The sequence below is a fragment of the Callospermophilus lateralis genome, unplaced genomic scaffold, assembly GCF_048772815.1.
Source record: "Callospermophilus lateralis isolate mCalLat2 unplaced genomic scaffold, mCalLat2.hap1 Scaffold_63, whole genome shotgun sequence".
Lineage (NCBI taxonomy): Eukaryota > Metazoa > Chordata > Mammalia > Rodentia > Sciuridae > Callospermophilus > Callospermophilus lateralis.
Genome location: NW_027514713.1, coordinates 7,952,211 through 7,968,403, shown reverse-complemented (window position 1 = coordinate 7,968,403; position 16,193 = coordinate 7,952,211).

Sequence of the window (16,193 nt, the reverse complement as noted above, 5' to 3'; positions counted from 1 at the left end):
AGACAATAGTATGGAGTATTGACTGTTTAAGCTTAAAAGTACTTAATACTTTGTTATCACATATAATGCTGATGCCAGAAACTATAATAATAATAATAACAATGCTGATGATAATGACCATGCTATTGTGAGCAAATTAGAACAGGATACTTGATGTTAAAAACACAAGTGTTTATTTTGGTGCATTTCTTGCTCATTCTTAAAAAGCTGTTGCTTCATTTTCATGTGATATATATTCTGTGTTGTAGTCATGATTTTTGACTTGCATGTTGTAGTGAATATGCTATAGAGTTATATAGTTAGGTTAATTTTTTAAAGACACTGTAAAAAAGGAGGCTTTTTGCCTTTGGAGTTCAGGACTAAACATACAGCATGATAAATATTTGGGTGAAGTATGAAAAATTCATTCAAATGTTAGATTAGCACATGTTGTTAAAAGATTCATTTGACTGATTTTACATTTAGCCTGCTTCACCAATAGTTGCTTTCTTTGGAATGTTTTAGACAGAATTTAAAAACAACAACTAGCTATGTGGAAATTTGCTTAAAAACGATTTGTTTAACTACTTTTAATCAGAGTGTCAGTCATGATGTTAGTCACTGAACCATCTAGTCCAATCCTTCTCATGTGATCAGAAAAATCTAGACAGTGATATTGACTTTCTGGTGAACCTGAATTTTAAGGAATAAAATATATTTGGGATGAGAAAAGATGGTTGAGAATTATTCGAGAATTCTTAAATAAAGGGAATTCTATTTCTTTCCAATTTTTAAAATTATAATTCATATTGTTGTTACAAAATGTTATAGAACCATCACTCTGATAGCCATAAATCTTCATAAAATACATTTTATCTATTAAGATCACAAATATCTAGAAACAAGAACCTTCTAGGTATTCAATGCATAACTTAATTTTCCTTTTAATTGAGTAGTCATTGGTACCCTTAGAAATCTACCTTACCAAGAAAGGAACTCTTTTTTTTTTTTTTTCCCGAAACATTCATTTTACTTAAGGCTTTAACTTCTAAAACAAAGTGCTTAGTCTTTTCTATTATTTCTATTAGCTTATGAAACTTTTTTCATTTTAGAAAGTAATAGTATTTTATCATCTGGTCAGAATTTTTTTATCCCTATTAAAATTATTATTATTTTCCTATTTTCTTGAGATGTATATCCAGAATAACTACTTATCAATTTGAGGGTTAGTTGTAGTATTATAATGACTATTATAATAACAGGTTAAAATGTCACAGTCCCAATTTTTGCTTATTTAGATTTTTTAAAGTATCTATTTTAGATGTTGATGGATCTTTATTTTATTTATTTATTTATATGTGGTGCTGAGAATTGGACCCAGGGCCTCACACATGCTAAGCAAGCGCTCTACCACTAAGCCACAACTCCAGCCCCTTATTTAGATTTTTGATATCAAAATATCAAAATTTTGTCTGTACACAACAACCAAGTTATGGAACTAGCCCACCTTCCCATCAATAGATGAATGGATTAACAAAATGTGATATATATACACAATGAAGTTTTACTCAGTCATAAAGAAGAATGAAATCATGGCATTTGCCCATAAGTGAATGGAAGTGGAAAATAACATGCTAAGTGAAATAAGCCAGACTCTGAAAATCAAGGATTGAATGTTTTCTCTAATATGCAGAAACTAGAACAAAGTAAGCGGAAACAAGGTGTGTGGAGGAGAATCAAATATCATAAGAACAGAGGGAAGATTAGTGTAGTAGAAGAAACAGAGGGAGAGAGGAGGGATAGGAAAGACAAGAAAATGTGGGATGAATTTGACAAAATTACACTATGTGCATATATAAATATACTACAGTGAATTCAACCTTTATGCATATCTATGAAGCAAAAATTTAAAATAAATAGATAAGTGGAAGATCAGTAGAGGAAGGGGAAAGGAAGAGAAAGGAGGGGGATGATAGAGGAGGCACCAAGGACTGAAATGGAGCAAATTAAATTCCAAACATTTATGATTATGTCAAAATGAACCCAAATATTATACATAACTAATAAAGGCATAAAACCACAGCAAGATACTACTACATACCTATTAGAATAGCTAAAATGAAATACTACCAATACTAAGTGTTATTGCAGATATGGAGCAAGTGTAATTCTCATGAACTTCAGTTAGAGATCTAAAATGGTACAATCATCCTAGAAATAGAAAACAGTTGTCAATTTTTTAAATAGATGTTGATCATTAGACCTAGCCCTCATATCACCAGGTAATTGCTCAAAAGAAATAGAAGTTAATATCTTTAAAAAAATGTACATGAATGTCCATAACATGTTGTTACAGTCCCAAACTGAAAACAATCCAATGTCCATGAGCAGAAAAGTGAATTAATAGACTGTGGTATATCCATATAAAGGGTTACTACTCAACCATAAAAAACAATGAGCTATTGATACAAGCAATAACTTGGAGGAATTTCAAAATAATTGTACTACATAAAAGAAACCAGATCAAAATTTCTAACAAGCCAGTCACAGTGGTGTGTGCCAGTAATCCCAGCAGTTTGGGATGCTGGGAGAGGAGGATCCAATTTCAAAGCCAGCCTTAGCAAAAGCAAGCCACTAAGCAAGTGAAGATCATTCTGATATATTCATACATGCACAAAATACAAATTGCTCCATTTCAATCCCTTGTACATCCACTTTCCCTCCCTTTCTTCTTCCCCCTATTTCCCTTTCTCTACTCTGTTGGTTTTCCTTCCATTTATTTATTGTTTTTTAAAGTTGTTGCTTTACAGATATACATAAAGGTAGAATTCACTATGGTATACTAATATGTATACATAGCATAATTTGGTCAATTTCATCTGGCAACTCCTCCTTTGTTCCTTCCCTCCTCTCTCCCTCTCAATTCCTTTCCACTACACCACTGATAATTCTTATATTTTAAAGAATATAGACTTTTATGGGAATTTTGAAAAGAGATTATTAGTACTTTTATGAACTCTAAAGGTTGTTTTTAATTTTTAAATGCCAAAATTCCACTTTTAAAAAATAAGTAGCTTTTCTTTTCCTTGGTTTACATTGACAATAAATAGTCTTACACTTAAGGATGATAACAATCAGTGAATGGAGAGATTTGTAAAAAGGAATCAAATAAGAGTAAAATCTGGGATTGACTGGGTGCAATTAAAAAAGGGAGAAGACAGGATTAAAGATGAGGTATCTCAGAAAGAGGTTATTAGGAGGAGTTTGTCATAAAATAAACAGAAATATCTGGCAGCTTGACATAAGACATAACTAAAGACAGATATTTAGGACAGATATTTTCTATCCGTAAAGGTCATTAAGTGATCTTGTTTACAAGGGAGAATTTTGTTAAAATGAGATGAGCAGAGGGGATAGGAAGCAGAAAGAAGTGGGAGAATACTAGAGTAAACATCTGCTGTTTTTGTCTGCCCAGCAACTGTTAACCCTTTTGCCCTTCCTGTTCCTTTGGGGCAAGGGCTTATTCATGATGAATAGCAACCACCTATAATTACTGGAACTGGGAGTCCAGGCCACAGTGGGATTAAGCCCTAAGTATTGGGCTGCTGAGCTTCTAGCTTAAGAATCCTTGAATTCTCCCTGGACAGGAACAGAATTGGGCCCAGAATCCAGCGTTGAGATTTAACCAGGAGATGAAAATTAAGCAACTTCTGTTTCAAAGGTGTAGTTGTTTTCAGTTCTGGCTATATATTAGAGTCATCTGCTGGGGATTTAGGAAAAACAAACATACAAACAAAAAACCAACTCTGAACTAAAACTAAAAACAGACCAATGCCAGGACCTCATGTTAAACCAATTAGATCAGAACCCCTGGGGGTAGAAAGGTAGGCTTCAACATTTTTTAAAAAGCTCCCTTGGTGATGCTAATAAGCAGCTAGGATTAAGTTCTGCAGGATATGAGGTGCTCAGAGGTGAAAAAGTCAAGCATCTACCTCATGGGTGAAAGTTAAGAGGTAAGTTCTTAGAAGCAGCTCTGGAAGAGGCAACATTTCATATTTGGTTGGCATGGCTATTGTCAAAGTAGGATTTGGAGGACATATGTTTCCTAGTAGATATTATAGTTAGTAATGAAGCGAGAACATTAGAGGGAGTAACCCAAAGCTTCCCATTCCTTGTTAGTTGGCTGCTTTGGACATCCTTATATCCGCTCCTTTGGTTATCTGACAAGTAGTGCTTGCCTTCTCTCTAGCACGTAGCAAGGACAGCAGTTACTTAAAATTTTTATGAAAATTTAGGTTTATTTGCATTGATTTGAATCTTTAGGATAGGAAGAAGAATGAACAATCTTTTTGATAACTACAACTACCACTATGGTACAAAGAGAGCAAAGCTCCCACTCAATATAATCTCTACCTTTTAGAGCTGGAAGGAGCTTTTAGACTGTATTTCCCGTAGACTTGTAGAAGAATTAAGAGTGGTGAGACCATAATTAACTAGACCAACTACCGTGAAACCTCCCATACAGATGGGGAGAAAAGAGTGATATCTACATGGTAGTTGATGAAAATGGCTTTGGATAATTTATGCCACTGAACAGAACAGTGGAATGATAGTTATTAGCCATCTGAATCCATATACTCTTTGATTTGAAGCAATGTGGAAGACTACATATGACAAATGTGCTGCATCAAATGCTTTTATAATATATAGACTCCTTTTTGTGGTCAGGTCAGTTCATCAAGATAATGAAAATTAAACAGGCAAGAATGCAATCAATAATATTTATGATACTCAATTAAACTGAGGAGAATATGTAGATGTTCTCTTCCCTAATCTATATATTGCTATAGTGGAGTCCAATCCAAGAGATAGCTAACTCTATGTGTGGAACAATAATTTTATTTTATGATACTCTCTGGAGTTAAGTCCACCTGATCCTGCCAAAGAGAGATTCTGGGAAACATTAGATGCAAGGGGGATAAAGCAACCTCAGACACCAAGGGGAATGACGGTTGAACGATCACATCCCAAGAGAACAAGAGGAACTGTCTTGCATCTCTGGATGGTTCTCACTGGAACATGGAACCCTAAGTAGCCCAGATCTTAGCAACTGTACCTCATACTGGGTAAATCAGTTGGCTTGGAAACTCAGAAGTGTAGAAAATGCTACTAGTCTTGCCAATTAACTGGCTAAATATACCAAAGGTCCCATGTTTTCAGGGGATGTGAGTTCTTCAGTGAGACTGATGGAGCAACTGGTGGACATCCTTGATGTAATGTCAGGTTGTTTATTTGTTGACTTTTTCTTCTTTTAATGAATGAATTTAAGGCAATGAAACTTTCCTCTTAGAACTGCCTTCATAGTGTCCCATAGATTTTGATAAGTTGTATTGGAGTAGGGAATGGCTGCAGTGTCCCAAGATGGAGGTGGGTTGGGCCTGGTCTCAGGAATGGGTTGGCCAGTCAGAGAGTGGTCCTGTGTTTAATGTTGGCCTAGGCTTCCATGCAGGTCAGTGGGTCCGCCCTGGACTTGGGCCTGGGCTCCAATGTGGGTCTGATGGTAAGTGGGGCAGTCCTGGGCAGGGGCCTCAGAAAATCATCATTTCAAAATTAGTGCACAACAATCTTCTGGGCATTAGTAAGACTCCCAACTTCAAACTCACACTCCCAGTCAAGCCTGTGATAAGGCAGCATTAGTGAAGATGATGCTATTGTGGCAGATACTTCACTTTAATACATGGAGACAACTCAGGGAATAGAGCTCCTTCAAAAGAACTTGAGGCTCAGCTCATTCCTCAGAGAACTCACTCCCTTGTCTACCAACCCCAGAAGAAAGACAAGATAGCTATATTTTCTAGTTGACTGCAGAGGTGGAAGTTATATCTTCAGTTCCCAACAGAGACTCCCTTCATACAAGCATGCCCAACCAGAGACTCTCCCTATCAGAAGAGAAATCCCAAGATGGAAGAACATCTCTCTCCCTCCAAGAGGAGCCAATGAGGATATTTACTATAAAAGCATACCAAATCCTAGAGCTGGACAGCAGCTTTAGATGTGCTACTGTCAGCAGGGGCAGTGATGGTTATGTAATTCCACTAACAAAGATGGGTGTACCCTGGAAGGAGATGTTAGAGGAGGACAGATGCAATTGGTAACAAGTCTTAATAATACAACTAAGGAATTCCAAGGGCCACATGCAAGTATTAATAAGTAAATAAAGTCACAATTGGTTTGATGCACCTCTCCCTAAACTCTGGAGGAGATGGCTCTGTTGAACTGTGGCTCTCCAGTGTAAATAAGATGACTGAATCTTGCAATTCTGTGAATTTTTATAAAACATACAAAAACTTTGTATATATACAGAGTATATACTAAAATGAATTATTTATTATAAAGAAGAGAGATGTTTTAAAATTCTGCTGCTGTACAGAGAAAATTTTAAAGAAGCCAAACAAAATTTCCAGCTATTTTTCTGTAGCAGTTTGTGAATTAAATTTGTAAATATGGCTGCAATATTTTTGTAGACCTGAGATGCATTGTATATAAAACTTAGGCTTTAAAATCCTGTGGGGCAAATTTATTGTATCTTATTGTTCCTGACAAGACTTGGAAAAGTAGGAAAGATATTCTGCATCAGTTTGTAGTTGATTAAAAATCTTTTACATTAGGGCAAAGATTGAAAACATGTTTGGCCACTAGCAATCAAGCCATAGGCTTTATTTTGTACATTTTCTTAATTGTACAATGAACTAACCTCATGGAAAAAAAATAATTTGTTCTTTTGATAGGGTATAAATAAATACATTGTGTCTAACTGAAATATAATTTTTTAAGATAATTTGGAAAAAATATTGAGAAAAGTTCCTCGTTGCACATGTTATAAAATGTTTTTTCTTACCCTTTCTTATGGTAAATTATATACATTTTCACTTATTTGTTCACAGTGTTCTCCTTTGACCAGTTAGTGTTTAGTCTTACATTTAAATTTCTAATTGCTTAAAGAATGTGTTTTATGGGGAGAAAACTCTTCGAAGTCAGTTATGCCATCCCTCACACAAATGTGCTGAAATCTAAAAAAAGACTATGTCATCCCTTTGTTTACTCAAAGAGGGCACTGAGCACTTCTCACAGACTTTCTAGTAAACAAAAGGTGACTATTCTTTTTTTTAAAAAAAAAATAACATAAAACAAATATAACTCTTCTGTCTATATTTTGTAATTAGTTTCTTTATGATAAAGTTCTAATGAAATGTAAATTGTTTCAATGAAATTCCACTTTTCAGGGGCTGGGTTGTGGCTTACTGGTAGAGCACTTGCTTAGCATGTGTGAGGCACTGGGTTTGATTCTTAGCGCCACATATAAATAAATAAATGAAAGGTCTGTTGAAAACTAAAATAATATTTTTTTAAAAATTCTGCTTTTCATTTCATGCCTTTGTGTAAACCTGTTAATAATGAACATTTCACTAATATCTCATATGCAGTGTAAAATTTAATGTTGTTTGACATTAAATAAATGTAAATTTTCTCAAGTAAAAAAATAATGTAATACATGATAAATGTGACATTTCAAACTTGTGCAAAGAAAGCATTACTCATTAAATAATTTTAGAACAATTAACTAGGCATTTGGAAAACAAAATAAAACCTCTACTTCATTTCTTATCTCAAAATAAAGTCCAGATGATTCAAAGATTTAAAGTAAAAACAAATAAAAATAATAATGAACCCATACATTTATAGTCATCGGATCCTTGACAAAGGTGCCAAAAATGTACACTGGAGAAAAGATAGCTTTTTTTTTGTCATACCAGGAATTGAACTCAGGAGCACTCAACCGACTGAGCCACATTCCCAGCCCTATTCTGTATTTTATTTAGAGACAGGGTCTCACTGAGTTGCTTAGCACCTCACTTTTTGCTGAGGCTGGCTTGGAACTTGCGATTCTCCTGTCTCAGCCTCTGAAGCCACTGGGATTACAGGTGTGCACCATGGGGCCCTGCTGAAAAGACAGCCTTTTTAACAAATGGTACTTGGAAGCTAGTTATTGCTATGTATAATGCAACTAGACTCTTACCTTTTAAATTGCACAAAAGTCAACTCAAAATAGATCAAAGACCTCAGAATTAGATCATAAACCATGCATTTCCTAGAAAAAAAAATGTAGGTTAATGCTCCAGCATATAGGCACAGGCTACAACTTTCTCAATAGGATCACTAAAACTCAGGAAATAATGCTGAGAGTTAATAAATGGAATGGCATCAAATTAAAAACCTGCCCTCCAAAACTAAGCAATTAGGAATGTGAAGAGAGAACCCACAGAATGGGAGAAAATCTTTGCTAGCTACTCTTATTACACAAGATTAATATCTAGAATATACAAAGAATTTGAAAACTATAAAAAATCCCAATTAATAAATGGGCAAATTCAACACACACACTTCTCAAAAGAAGAAATCCAAATAGCCAACAAATATATGAAAAAATATTCAGCATCATTAACAATTAGGGAAATGCAAATAAAAACTACACTGAGATTTCTTCTCACACCAGTCAGAAGGGGACTCATCAAGAATGCAAATAATAAATGCTGAGGAGGAAATGGAGAAAAATGAATATTTTTACACTACTGGTGGGATTCTAAATTATTACAACAACTATGGAGATCAGTAGGAAATTTCTCAAAGTACTAGGCATAGAATCACCATGTGACCTGCTATACCACTCCTCATTATTTGTCCTAAAATCAACATATTATAGTGCTACTCATGTTTATAGCAGCACAATTCACACTAGCCAAACTATGGAACCAGCCTAGGTGTACATCTACAGATTAATGGATTAAAAAAAATATGGTATATATACACAATGGAGTTTATTCAGCCATAAAGAAAAATTACATTCTGTCATTTACAGAAAAATGAACAGAATTTTAGACCATTATGTTAAATGAAATATGCTAAATTCAGGTGAAGGGTTTTATGTTTTCTCTCATATATGGAAAATAGTGAGGAAAAAGAAAAAGAAAAGTGGTGTGGTGGGGGAAGGATCTAATGAAAATCAAAGGGAGATCAGTAGAGGAAAAGGACCAGGGGTAGGAAGGAAGTGTTGGGCAGTGATATTGCTCAAATTCTATTGTTGTATTTTGTGCATACAGGATTATGTAACAACAAATCCCATCATTATGTACAACTGAAAATGTGGGAAGAAAAAAAGTACTGGTAGAAGATATGAGTGACTGCTCTTTATAAACCCAGGGGGAGGGCTGGGGATATAGTTCAGTGGTAGAGCACTCATCTTGCTTGTGAGAGGCCCTGGGTTTGATGCCCAGCACCACAATCAAATAAAATAAACAGGAAGTTAACAAGATTGCAGCAAGTAAGTAAAAATTGAAATGTTCTTACCAGAGGGTAAGAGCACATGTTCTAGAAGAACAGCCTGGGTTCAAATCCTGGTTCCACACACATACTAGCTTTATGACTTGATAAAGTTACTTAATCCATCTAGGCCTCAGTTTTCCCATTTGCAAAACTATGATACCTACCTAACAGAGTGGATTAAGGAGAATAATTATACTCAGGAATATTCTGGAATAATATAAACCAAAATAATATTAAAATGTAAGTAGTTGTTATTTCAAAGTGATAGAATTGTGGGTGAATACTTTGATACTTTAAAAAAGCTTATTTGTATTTTAAAAAGTGAATTAAAATGTTATTTCTCCCTGAGTATAGGCATAGGCATACAGTTGCAATTATGATCATAGACTCTACAGCCCAACTTCTGAGGCTCTATTTCTAGTTCTATTACCTGTGTGAGCTTAAGTACTTAGTCTTTATTTCAGTTTCTTCATCTGTAAAATGGAGATACTAGTACTTCCATCATAGAATTAAATAGTTAATAATATAAGTGAAGTAATAAGAATAGTACCTGGCAGATAGTGTTGGATGAGTGTTTTCAAATATTATTAAATATTTTCCTCTTTTAAGTTCTCTTAAGATTCCTATTCTTTGGATTCCTATAATACAGTGGTCAACACACTAAACTACAGTTACATGAGTGTAGCTCCTTATAGTTTAGTGCAGATGTTGGCAGACTATGGCTCATGGGTAGGCCACCCTCAAGCTAAGAATGGTGTTTGCATTTTGAAAGCATTGCTTAAAAAGAAAGAAAGAAAGAATATGCAACATAGACCTTCAAATCTTAAAATATTTATTATGTGGCCCTTTGCATAAAAATTTTGCCCAACATTGGCTTAATACATTTCCCCTTTCACATATATTTGCAATTTGAAATCACCACAGTATAGATAATAAGGAATAAATCTTTAAAGGAAGAAGGATGATTCTGGACAAGAAAGATTTTATTTCATTTTTTTTGAATATTTGGGGAATTCCCAGTTCTCTGGTGAGATAATTTTTTCTACCAATGATTAAGAATCACTTCAGGGTGATTAACAGCATGGTAGAATAAAACAGTTCCAAAGATATTTACACTTGAGACTGAATGGGATCTCAAAAGATTATCCTGTTTCTTCTGGACAATTCTATCCTGATGATGTTGGCAATCCAACTTCCATGGGAAGCCAGGATCATATTGGTCCAGAATCAGCAAGTTTGCCAGTCTAAGTATCCAGTTCTTTGCCACAGACACTTTTGGTAGTGAGTGTGGGAATAGGAAAGCTGACTCAGCAAGTCTTTCAGAGAAAGAAATTTGCAGGAAGTAAAATCATTAGAAACGTAAAGTTGTTAAAAAGCAACTGTTTTGAAAAGGAAGGCAGTTTTGAGCTATCTTTTTTGTTTTTTTGAAAATAAATAGTGTTAACTACTTTAAAAAATCTCTGGGCAACTTTTACCTACTGCTTTAATCAACCTTGACCACCTTGTAGATTTTTCATTTGTTTTCATATGTAAAAAAACAGCCACAGGCAAGAGAAGAGACAGTAGGTAGAGTCCTGGGGAGAGATAAGACATTCCTCTGAGGGCACTCAAGTGAGACTGTAGGAAGCTGACAGATGAAGTTGATGAGGAGGTAGGGAATACATTTTTTATTGAATTCAGGAGTCCCATCAGTGTGCAATATCAACAGTGCCGGCAGTGGAGGGTGACTTCCTTTCTGACCTTAATTGGGTCTGCTGAGATTCAAACATGAGTGGTCAAATGAGGATCTGTGAACTTCTGTGGCAGAGCAAGACAGGCAGGCACATTGGACACAACAGAACAGTCTTTAGTTGTAACATGGCAGGAGGCAATTTAGACTACAGCACAGATTCTGCATGTGAACTTGACTTTTGGCCTAACTCCTGAGTTCTAAGTCCATTTTGGGGATGGTGAGCTCCAGAGTCTGTGCCTTTCCTCTGTGACCATCTTTTGTATTAAAAAGGTGGTGGTGGTGGTATTGCTGATACTGACTTTTTTTTTCCCAAGAAAGATCATTTAAAAAACAAATACCAGGGCTGGGGCTGGGGCTGGGGCTCAGTGGCAGATCACTTGCCTAGCATGCATAAGGCACTGGGTTCTATCCTCAGCACCACGTAAAAATAAACAAATAAAATAAAGGCATTCTGTCAATCTACTGCTACAATAAAATAAAAAATAAATACCATATAAAAACACCACTGTTTCAGAAAAGAAAAATATTTGTAAGGGAGTTATAATATGATAATATAAATTTGAAATTAAAATTAGAATTGTTTTAGCCTTCATAAAACACTCAGAAAGATGAAGACTTAAGAACAGTCTGTAGGAAAAACTCTTTTTCACCATGTTCCTATGAGTTTGTTTCATCCTGTTTTCCTCTTTGTTCCTTCATCTTTTACTTTTTGCCTTTGGTCTTTCCCCCAGCCCTCAAATGTTTCCATACTTCAATCACACTTTCTTTTTCTTAATTTTATTACTTTAGTAGAGACTTGAGTCAACTATTGGAAGGTATATGGGAGAAGCAAGTAGAGGAACAAGACATTCAGTCTGAGAAGCTAAGGTCCAGGAGGGCAGGAACTTTGTTTTGTTTTCCACTATATATAAAGGCTTGCAAGCCTGGAAACAGGGCCTTAGAATGCAGGTGCTTGATAAATGTTCATTGAATAAATGAATAAAATACAGGCAAGGTATATACATTTCTTTTGTAATGCTCCATAAATAACAGAAAGGTATTAGTCATTGCTCTTAACTAGAAGTAATGAGCACATTTCAAAAAATCATTGCAGAAATAGAAGAAAAATCCCAATTAACAACATACCATCTTAACCCAGCCATTACTCACTTTTATTATTATTTCAATATTTTATAATATGTAATTATAGCATATCTGAACTCAGAAAAATTTGGATGGAATATAAAACTTATTTTCAGAAGAACCAATTTCCTTTATGCACAAGAGATCACAAAAACAATCTTATACCTGTTACCTGATCTGAAGAAATGTTTTATTATCTGTCAGTGCAAGAGGGCATGCGGTATAAAACACAGAAGACATGCCCCATCTCTCTGTGTGGTCCTGGGCATTGAATCTCAGGCCTCAAGCATGCTAAACAAGCTCTTTGCCACCGAGCTACAACCCCATCCCCAAAGCATACATCCTCTTGCTGGCTTCTAAAGGGTATCAAGGTTCCCATCTGTAAAATGAGAAGACTGTGGCTCCATAGTCTCAAAGGCCTTCTTTAAGTATGGAACTTAATGATTCCTAAAATAGATTTTGTTTTACATTATGATTGTAGAGCAATTTATATACCTAAATTTATATATTTTTATGTAATGGTAAACGTTAATGCAGACATAGGAATCACTTCCACGCAGAAGTAGACTTTAGAAATGCACACAGGAGTCATTTCGAATTTTTTCAGTATCATTTTTTTTTAAACCTGGAGAAAAGCAGTAAGTAGTTTCACTTACTAGATAAACTGATTGTTAGTGACTCCATTCGCAAAGATAAATCTTCATCCTACAAAACAACAAAACAAAGTTAATTCAAAGTGACAACAAATATGATAAATATAAGCGGAAGATAAAACAGAATTGGTTCATTGATAGAGAAACAGGCTGGCCGGTGAGTAGCTTCCGCCCTGTCACGCCCTCAAAACCGGCCCAGTCACGCCAATCCTGGCACTCACAACGGCCTCTTACCGCCCTCTGCAGGGCTCTTCAAGTCGGGCTACTGAGGACTGAAGCATGGCCGTCGGGGCGCAGGGCCGATGACGTCATGTATGCGCGCGGCCCAAAGCAGAAAGTTAGTCTTCTCCACTTCCTCTCCTCTGTCCAGTTTAGGATTCCTGACGCCGAAGTAGAAGGCATCTATGGTAAACCTTGCTACTGTGTATGGTTCAGATGAGACGGGGGCTGGCTGGTTTTTGTTTTTGTTTGAAAGGGTGCCTGGGTGTCTTTGGTTTCAGCTCAACTCCTTGCCGAGCTTCCCTTGGGGGAAGAAGAGGGATGAGAAGAGCCTCTGTGGTTTTTGAGTTAAGAAAGATGAAGCAGTGTTCAGACTCTACACAAACTAAGGGGACTCGGTGCCCTTTTAGATTTTGTAATTTTAGAAGTAATACTTTTTAGGTTGTTGTACATGGGGTTAAGACAATGTGTATGAAGCATTTAGCTCTGGTTTTACAAAATATATTCGAGATTTCACTACCCTTCCCCATCACGTTAGTCGCATACTAGCCGTTTTCTTCTCAGTATGACTGAGAGATCTTCAGTTTACATGAGGTAATGCATCTTACAGAAGTATCATGCGTGGTTGTTTATTATGAATTCTTGGCAGTGTTTTGCGGTTTCTTTTTTTTTGGGGGGGGGTGCCATGTATAGAAACAGTGATTTCTGCTTTTCTGGAGGGATGAAAAGTCCAATTAAGATCAGTAAGGGGAGAAATGCATTGTTCCAAAGAACTCCATATTAGCTTGCTGTGTCAAAAGAAGATCAGCTGGAATGTGTTGCCTTAGGACCTGTGGTTAGCCATTTTCATTAGAAGCCCCTTAATAGGCCAATTGTAGAGAAAAAGGGAACATAAATCCTCTTCTTTTTTAAAAAATATTTTTTAGTTATAGTTGGACACAGTGCCTTTATTTTATTTATTTAATTTATTTTTGTGTGGTGCTGAGGATGGAACCCAGCGCTCTACCACTGAGCCACAAGCCCAGTCCCAATTCTCTTCTTTTATTTCTTAGACTTCACAAGTTACAAGTACAGAGATTTTCAGTGTGTTAAGCTTGAACATTAGCCCTTAATATATGGTTTTGAGAAATTGAATCAGTTTGAGAGAGAAATTGAAGACAATTATGAAATATTTATTATTTTTGAATTTGTTGATTGAGCAAGTTAATAACTTAGGCTATGTGAGTCGCTATGACAAAATATATGAGAAAAGCAACTTAAAGGAGGAAAGATTTGTTTTGTTCATTGTTTCAGAGGTAAACCATGATCACTTGGCTCTATCACTGTGGGCTTGGAGTGAGGCAGAACATCATGACTGGGAGCACCTAGTGGAGAAAAACTGCTCCTTAGAGCAGAGGAGGGTCTTGGAACAAAAATATGTCCTTCAAAAATACCCTTCCCCACACTGCCTTATGTCTTCCAGCTAGGTCCTACCTCCTGAAGTTTCTACTACCTTCCAGAAACTGCCACCAGCTGGAGACCAACCCTTTAACACATGGGCCTTTGCTGGGGGGTTCCAGATCCAAATTGTAACAGGCTATTTATTCACCTTGCTAGATATTATATGAGTACTTGACTGGAGAAGAGCTGCTAATGTAAAAATCATTGGTATTTTTGAAGTCTGATATTTTTTTGTGTAATAAATTGAAAAATAAAGGTAACACAGTTTCCATTGCATAATTCACCCCTAGACCAGTTTAATTTGTTTACATTTTTTGTCTGATTGCAAAATAACACATACTCATTAAATAAATCATAATATTTCTGAAATGATAGAGCCCCCATTAATCTTTCAGAAATGTCATTTCACTTTTTCCTTTTGCTGTATGTATTACCATTTCTTTCCTTTAAAAGTATAATTCATTATTATGCAGTTTACCACTGAGAATATCTTGGATATTTTTAATTTCATTAGGTATGCTATGATTTTTTTTAGCACCTGTATGATATTATATCACATAGCATACCACAATTTGTTAAATAATTTTACTATCAGTGGGCATTTGGGGTTCTTTTTGCTATAGCAAATGTTAGGATGGGCATACTTTTTTATAACAATATTGTTATATTTTTGTCCTTTTTTCCCTTTGTTTAATTCTAAAGAAGTGGAAATGTTGAGTTAAAAGATGAACATTTAAAATTGTGATAGATGGGGCTAAATTATCCTCCAATAATAGTATTTGAGACTTTCCTGTTTTCTCATATGTTCACCAATGGTCAGTACTGTTAATTACCATTGATTTTCGGTTTAGCAGAGAACTGCTCATTCAGTTTTTGAGGTCACTATTTCATTTTAGTGTTATAATCCAGTTCATATTTCAGTTCTGTAATAATAAATTATTATCAAGTGATTCATTTCAACAGTAAATATTTTAAGTTGAAGATTTGAGGGAAAACCATTTACGATGGGTAGATATCAGGAATATGAACCTTTCTGAAAGAAAGGACAGCTTAAGCAAAGGTAGGGGGACTAGAATGGGTTCTGAGTTCTGAGAGGTGATGATGCTAGGCAGTGAGTTTGATTGAAGACAATAGAAGAGATAGCTGGAAAAGTAGTTTGAACTAAGTGGTGAGGGCCTTTAGAAGGTGGAGTCTATTTTTTTCTGAGAGGGAACTGAAAAGGTCTTTAATCACAGAATGAGGGACATAATCAGATCTTCCTTTTACAAATATTAGTATTGTGGCAGTTTTGAGTGACTGGTGTAAGAAGCAAGTTAGTTAGCTGGTATGGCTTGGGGAAGAGAATATGAAGACTTTTAAGAGCGTGAGAACCGAAAAAAGTAGAGAAATTGGAGTTCAGAGATGAAGCTGAGTCTGCATGATTTGATGACGGTTGAGGAAGAGGAAGAAAGCAAAGTTCACTTAGATTTTTATCATGGGTGACTCTCTGAGTTTCACTCAAAGAGATGAAATTACTTGTGAAAGATTTGTTACTTTTTAAAAACTCAGCATATATTTTATCTTATTTTTGAATTGCTGTTAGAATTTCTGCTGAATGTTCTGTGCCTTGTTCAGCTCTGTTTATGTTAGTAGTACTTCTACTTGTACGTACTATCAATAAAAAAGTT